We start from the raw sequence: 7,383 nt of genomic DNA on the forward strand, positions 1-7,383 counted from the left end.
AAAATTGAAAACTTTCAATGTCCGTAAACAGCTCAAAAAGAGTCAAATTATTTTCAAAATTTTATCGTATATATAAAATGCTAATATAAACAATCAGTGAAATTTTTAAGTTTCTACAGTCATTGGTTTTTTAATTACAACAAAATAAGAAAATCGTTACGTAAGAAATCGAGTAAATACCAAATGTTGTAAAAATATGAATTTCAAACGCTCTTAAAAATTTAATTTGACTTTCTTATAGACATTTTTTTTTTTGATAAAGGTAGATTATCCTATAAGGAATCTTGTATTACATTTCAAAATCTTAGTTCTAAAAAGAAACATTTTTACGAATTATAAGCTCAACATAATTAGGTAATTTTACTTTTGACCCCCCCAAAGTACCAACTAGATTCACTTTCCTATCAGAAAAGGTACTGTTGAAGAAAATCATGAAATTTTGACTGAATGTTTATATTAGCATTTTCTATACAGCATAACATTTTCAAAATATTTTGACTTATTTTGAGCTCTTTACGGACACTGTCAGTTTTCATTTTTTTTTAGTTTTTTTTCTATAAATATCAATAAAGTTTTATCTGTTGGGCCAAAAAGTGTAAAAATTTAATACAAAGCTCCTGATATACTGTTACAATATCAGTTGAAAAATATTAAAAATACATAGGCACAATTTTTTTTTATAAGCATTTAAAGATCGAATTTTGACAAAATTTATCAAATTTTAATTTGAAGAATTATTTTGTAGTTAAAAATTTATAAAATGTTCAACTTTTGTGTCTAAGAATTGAAAATTTAAAACAAGATTCCACGTAAGTAATTAATTCTGTTACCAAAAAATCTAAAAAATACATTTACACAGTTTATTTTTATAGTCATTTTAAGTACAAATTTGGACGAAATTACATATTAAAAACCTAGAATAACTATTTTAGTTATATTTTGTTATGATTGTATAATATTATTCTTGTGTATACTTGAAACTTCTAAAGTATACTATTATATATCTATTATCAATTTTTTTTAAATACTATAGACTATAATATAATATTATGTCTTATACCTAGACTGACATACCGTCTCCGCTCAGAATCGTTTTTCTTATACAATGATATTATATCATTGAATTCAAATTTAATACCATCCATTATACAGTGACCCACTTGTAACCTACTGTACAGCAGAGCGAAATCCACTTACCCATCTTTTTTATTATGAATTAATTTATTAATATGTGTTCGCATTCATATTACACAATTATTAAATGGATTAACATAAATTATTTATTTATACATACTTTGCCCACCATATTATGTTTTCACTTTGCCCTAGTATCCGGAAAAATTAAATAAAATTCCACTTTTAAAAATTTTTCATTTTTTTATTGATTGAGTGCTTATTAAATTTTTGAAGGAATAAATAATGAATATTAGTAGTCAAATTATGATTATATTAAAAATAGTTCTTAAAATAATAATTTATGCTGTGCCCTGGTCTCCCCTACCAGTGCCGGCGCTAGGTATTGCGGGGCCCTGGACATAGGTAATAGCCTTTAGGTTCTCAAAGGGGGGTGAAAATCTATATAATAATTAAAATGTTTACGTAGGTATACATATATTTTTACGTACTGTTTATGTTTCGTTAAAATTAAAATTATTAAAACAACTGTACCCTATTAAAAAAAAAATTTGAATTTTACAAATTTATAAAAAAATATAACTTAGTAAGTCGCGTGGTCTACAGTTGTAGACCACTTATAATATTGTTGATATTATGTTTCGTTACACAACGCTCGTCAACGGTCACGATGATACTGATTACACAGCAGTAAAGATAAACAACAGCTACTATAAAGTACAAGGCACTACAAGTTATTTATAAATACTAAAATTGTAAATTTTTATAGCTGGTCTACAATTGTAGACCACACGCCTTACGAAGGGTTAATATCTAAGTACGTGACCGCGGCAGGCAGAATAATGCAATATATACGACGGTAGACAATAAATATTAAAACTAATCCTGATTCCTGATACACTGTAAATACTCACGCAGTACCTATAGGCTATATTTAATACGGCTATACTCTAAACTTAAGTGTAATAATAATTTCATAAAATAAAAACTTACTTTTGTGATATGCAGACATTTTTGAAAAAATACAGGAACTGCACAAAGCGGACTGCGGTCAATTAATACTCAATTAATGACCAACTGAATTTATGTTAGATAAACAAATAAATATTTTAAGAATATAGCTTTGTCCCCTTCTATAATACGGCGATACGGGCATACAATACGCGGAAAGCCTTTCCAAATAAAGAACAAAGAAAACAATAACCATAGATATCATAAATATTTATATTGTTTTCCAAATAACTGGTGATAGGCATAAATATAGATTTATAATTGATTGATATAAAATGTCAATGTGTCTCACGGTATTCGTATTAAGATGATAATTCAAAATCACGGGGCCCTTTAACAAGCACGGGGCCCTGGACAAATGTCCCATTTGTCCTCCCCTAGCGCCGGCACAGTCCCCTACTTAATAAATATTTTAATTTTAGGTATTTAGGTGCGGGATCTTCATTGACTGATTTACACATGGCATTCAGATGTGGAATAACGACACTGTCCAGATTGATTAGAAGAGTGTGTCAAACTATTTGGAATTTAAAGGACATATGTATGACCTTGCACACCAAAGATCAGCGAATAGAAATAGCAGATGGGTTTGAAAAAAATGCAAAATTTCCGAATTGTATAGGTGCTATTGACGGATAACATATTAGAATAATAAAACCTATGGATAGTGGTTCAAATATGGATTGGAGAGTGGCTAGGAATTAGGAAGTAGGAGCTAGGAAGTGCTTATCAGTTATCACCTCTAAATTTTTCCTATAATACAGTAAGAGTATTTTATGATGTTTAATTACATTATATAATATCTCAATCAATGATTAGTTTTTATAGGTACTTAGATATTGATAATGATAAAACTATGCTTTTATATCACATATTTATATAATTAGTTATTACTTGTAAGGTATTGGCTATTAAGGCTACTATAAAGTCTATAGGTAATATTATAAATACTTGAAGCTCAGCGCTCGCCGCTTGAGGTCAAACTTATAGATATGTAATAATAGCAATATAAATAAAACTTTATATGAATTGAATATCAGAATAGTTATAACATTGATGATGTACATTATTAATGACTAAATGTTATGCATGCACAAAATATTATAGGCTTATCTTGTAGCTGGTGAGGTATAAGTGTATAACTATATTAACCTGATGTTCAACATTTTGACGAAAACTATTTTTTTGTTTAAGATTTTGAAGTTTAAAGTTTTGATAATGTGTGTTTTTTTTCTGTCTTCAGCAACATTTTGGATAGTAAGCATGCTTCGATTTTTAGATCAGCATCTTTTCTGATAGAAAAATGAACCTAGTTGGTACTTTTGGGAGGTCAAAATTGAAAATTCCAAGTAATTTAGAAAGCGTCGAGAAAAACTACCGAGAAATTACAAAAAACCGCTAAAAATGGGATTTTAATTTCTAACGATTTATATATTACCATAGCAACGAATAAAAAATAATAATATCATAAGGACTACGCTAATCGCTCAGAATCGTTTTTCGTATACTATGGTTTATAATGTATTTAAATATAATACATCCATTACAACTACTGTACAGCTAACTTTAAGGTCTCGTATTCTGTATTTTAGAATCAATTTTCTTTACAGTCACATCTGGATATTAATTAGCAGCAGTTTAGGGAAAAAATACTTATACATTTTTTTTGTATCAATTTTGTTTAGAAGTTTCCCCATCTTACTGAAAAATTCATATTGTGTAGAGTATTTGTTTTCCAGCGAGTAACATGCCAAGGGCAAATAGCACCTTAGCATTCCCTCTAAATCTGTGCCTGTATGGCGATATGCTTTGGGCACTGTTTCAACAGTGTGATGAAAAAAACCAATTTTTACGATAATATTTTACTACCTATTTGGTTATTTTTTGTGCCTAAACTTATATTTTTAAGAACATAATTTGTGAAATTATTGTATAGGGATGGCAAATCTAAATTTTGTTCTAATATAAAATATTCTAAAATATATTTTCTACATAAAAAAATATAAATCCAAGCTTTGAATATAATGTTTGATATTATATCTGATATAAAGATGTTTTAATCACTTTTAAATCTATGTTTTCAATTGCTTTTTAGTTATTAAAGAAAAAAATTAACTATGCTCATCATTATTTTTCTTACGAGTTAGTTTTTGTAAAATTTGTTTTCCAAGTCAAACAAACAAGGATGATTTTTTACAAGTTCAGCCAGTTTTACTGACTTAACATTTGATTTTAATGACATTATCTTTTTCAATAACTTGCAATTTGAATAAATTATCAGACACGCGCGCAACTGCGTTAGGACACCTCTCGGAACAGTCAATTTTTCCCAGCCTCAGTTTTACCATTTAAAATTAATTTTTGAAGCTCAATATTAGGTATTTTAATTTTCAATCAATAATAATAATAAGCAAATTGTAACTGTTACGACTTTCATAATTCAATCGACTCTTACTCCAAAATTTATATCTAGTATCTACCCATTATCAGCGAGTCCAACGGGCCCCCGAGTTTCACTTAGATTTAGTATCATAATAATATTAACTATTACGTATTTATAAACTTACAGACAAAACACTTTTTTTTGCTAAATCTAAAATAAAAAAAATAAATTTATTTTATCTATTGATTATAATTATAATAATAATATAACCGTATTTAATACTAGGTAGTAGGTATTACAAAGATGTACCTACATATTGATTATTTGTATAATAATTAATTAAAATTTCATCAATAAATTTGAAGAAGTAAATTAATATTATGCTTATTGCGAGCCACACTAAAAGCGTTCACCGGCCGTACGAGCGCGCGAGTCGCGGGCCACATATAATTTTGTACCACTATTCCACTATAATGGTATTAAATAATTCACTGTTTTTCTAGAAACTAGAATATTAAAAATCAGGAGATTAATGAAATCAAAATGTTGAAACGTCAATATTTTCAGAAATACATAATTTTTTAGCTGTTTGCGGACAATTTTTTAAATTTTTTTTCTACAATTTTCAATAAAATGTGATTTGTTGAGTCAAAAAGTGTTCCTGATATATTGTTACTATAGCAGTTGAAAAATATTAAAAATACACAGGCACAACTTTTATAAGCATTTAAATTTCGAATTTTGACAAAATTTATCAAATTTAATAAAATTTAAAAATTATTTTGTAGTGAAAAATGTATAAAACGTTCAACTTTTATAACTAAGGATTGAAAATTTAAAACAAGGTTCCAAGTAAATAGCTTATATATAAATTACTAAATTCACAAAAACATCATCAAATATTTACTTGGTAATATCATAGGCTGACTGTTTTAGTCATTTTGGTTATTTTTTTTATAACTCTATAATATTAATTTAACTTACCAGTTACCGACTACCGAATTAATAATAAGTAATAACAATATAAATAAAATATCAAATATCAAAAACTGACAAACCGTCTTAGCTCAGCATCATTTTTCTTATACAATTATATTAGGTATATCATTGAATTAAATTTTAACACAATCTATTACCGTGACCCACTTGGGCCTACTACACAGTAGAGCGACACCCACTGTCCAACCTTTTTTTTGTATGTCTTTTGACTCCTATAAGAGCAGTAAAAATTCTTAGATTTGCTAATTTGAGGATGGCATTTGAGAACAAATTGGATCTAGTTGGTAATTTGAGAAGTCAAAAGCATTACATTTTTTTCAAAATGATAGGGAAACAATAAATTATCTGGTAGTTCAAAACATATAAAATTATCAATATTTGTTGCTTGGTCTTGAAAATTGAAGACAACTATAGGTACAAGGTTCCTCATAACTTTTACTTAACTAAAAATCACAAAAATACGTTAGCTCAAATTTTTTTATAGATATACTCAATTATTGTTAATTTTGCCAAATTGGATATTTAAATGTAAAATAACGATTTTAGTTATTTTTTTGAAACAATTCAATGTAAGAAAAATAATGGTATAACATATCATATGTATATCTGTCTAGAGCTCTAGAAAGCCATTGTAATCAATAGGTGACACGCCCATGGAATCGCGACGGTAATTAGAATTTAGAAGATAGGAATTTTAAATGATTAATTTCGTTTTAGTGTAAAAATACATTAGACCATAGTAATTTAGTATCGCATGCGTCAAGTATGCCCGGTATTCTTATGGTTTAATTACACTACAATGGAATGGTGACAGAACGGACCCGGCTAAGAATTTTATCTGTCATGGTGACCCATTCCCAAGAATTCACACTAATTCGAACGAATTGTATAGCTAATGTTATTTGTTTTGTAATTAAATTAATGATTAAACTAAAAATATATTAATCAAGGCGCTTCCACATGGGCGTGTGCCTTTCTGGATTTTTCTGTGTTATTTGATACATTATGTACCTAATAATATTAGATACTAAGAAATAAACATTTTTAAATTGAAAACAAAAAAATTTTTTTTACCAAGTGACTTTTATTATTAAACTTAATGTCAAAATTATGAACGTTGCTTTTAAAGAAAGGCGGAAAGTGCGTTGTGAACTAAGTCTTTACATGGAAAAAAAAATAAGTGTACAAGGAATGCATAGAATAAATTTTGGTATCTGTAGCTTAGTCAGATATAATTAACACATAATATTAGATTCTGAGCGGAGCTTCTAACTTCTAACTTCTAAAGTATACTATTATATATCTATGATAGTACCACGGTTTTTTGTTAATGTATAACGCGTTATAAATACCTAATAGATATTATGATATGATTAATTTGGAATTTATTATTGATACCTATTATAGGTCAATTTTTTTTTAATACTATAGATAAGTATACCTATAATACCTCTAATACCTAGACTGATATACCGTCCCCGCTCAGAATCGTTTTTCTTATACAGTGATATTATATCATTGAATTCAAATTTAATACTGTCCATTATACAGTGACCCACTTCTAACCTACTGTACAGCAGAGCGACATCCACTTACCCACCTTTTTTTCTTTTTATATCCTGTATACGAAATTTCTACCAGAAGAAGTGCTTCGATTTCAACATATAGTACCTTATCTTTTAGCAAATTGGATCAAGATGGTACTTTAAAAAGGTAATTTTCCGATTTTCTCATTAGTTATTTAATGCCACGGGAAAAATCACCGAAAAATTACGAATAAACGATAAAAATGGGATTTTAATTTCTAACGCTTCGTTTATCACCATATAAACGAATAAATAATTATAATATTATAA

This window comes from Acyrthosiphon pisum, chromosome X (genome assembly GCF_005508785.2).
Source record: "Acyrthosiphon pisum isolate AL4f chromosome X, pea_aphid_22Mar2018_4r6ur, whole genome shotgun sequence".
Classification (NCBI taxonomy): domain Eukaryota; kingdom Metazoa; phylum Arthropoda; class Insecta; order Hemiptera; family Aphididae; genus Acyrthosiphon; species Acyrthosiphon pisum.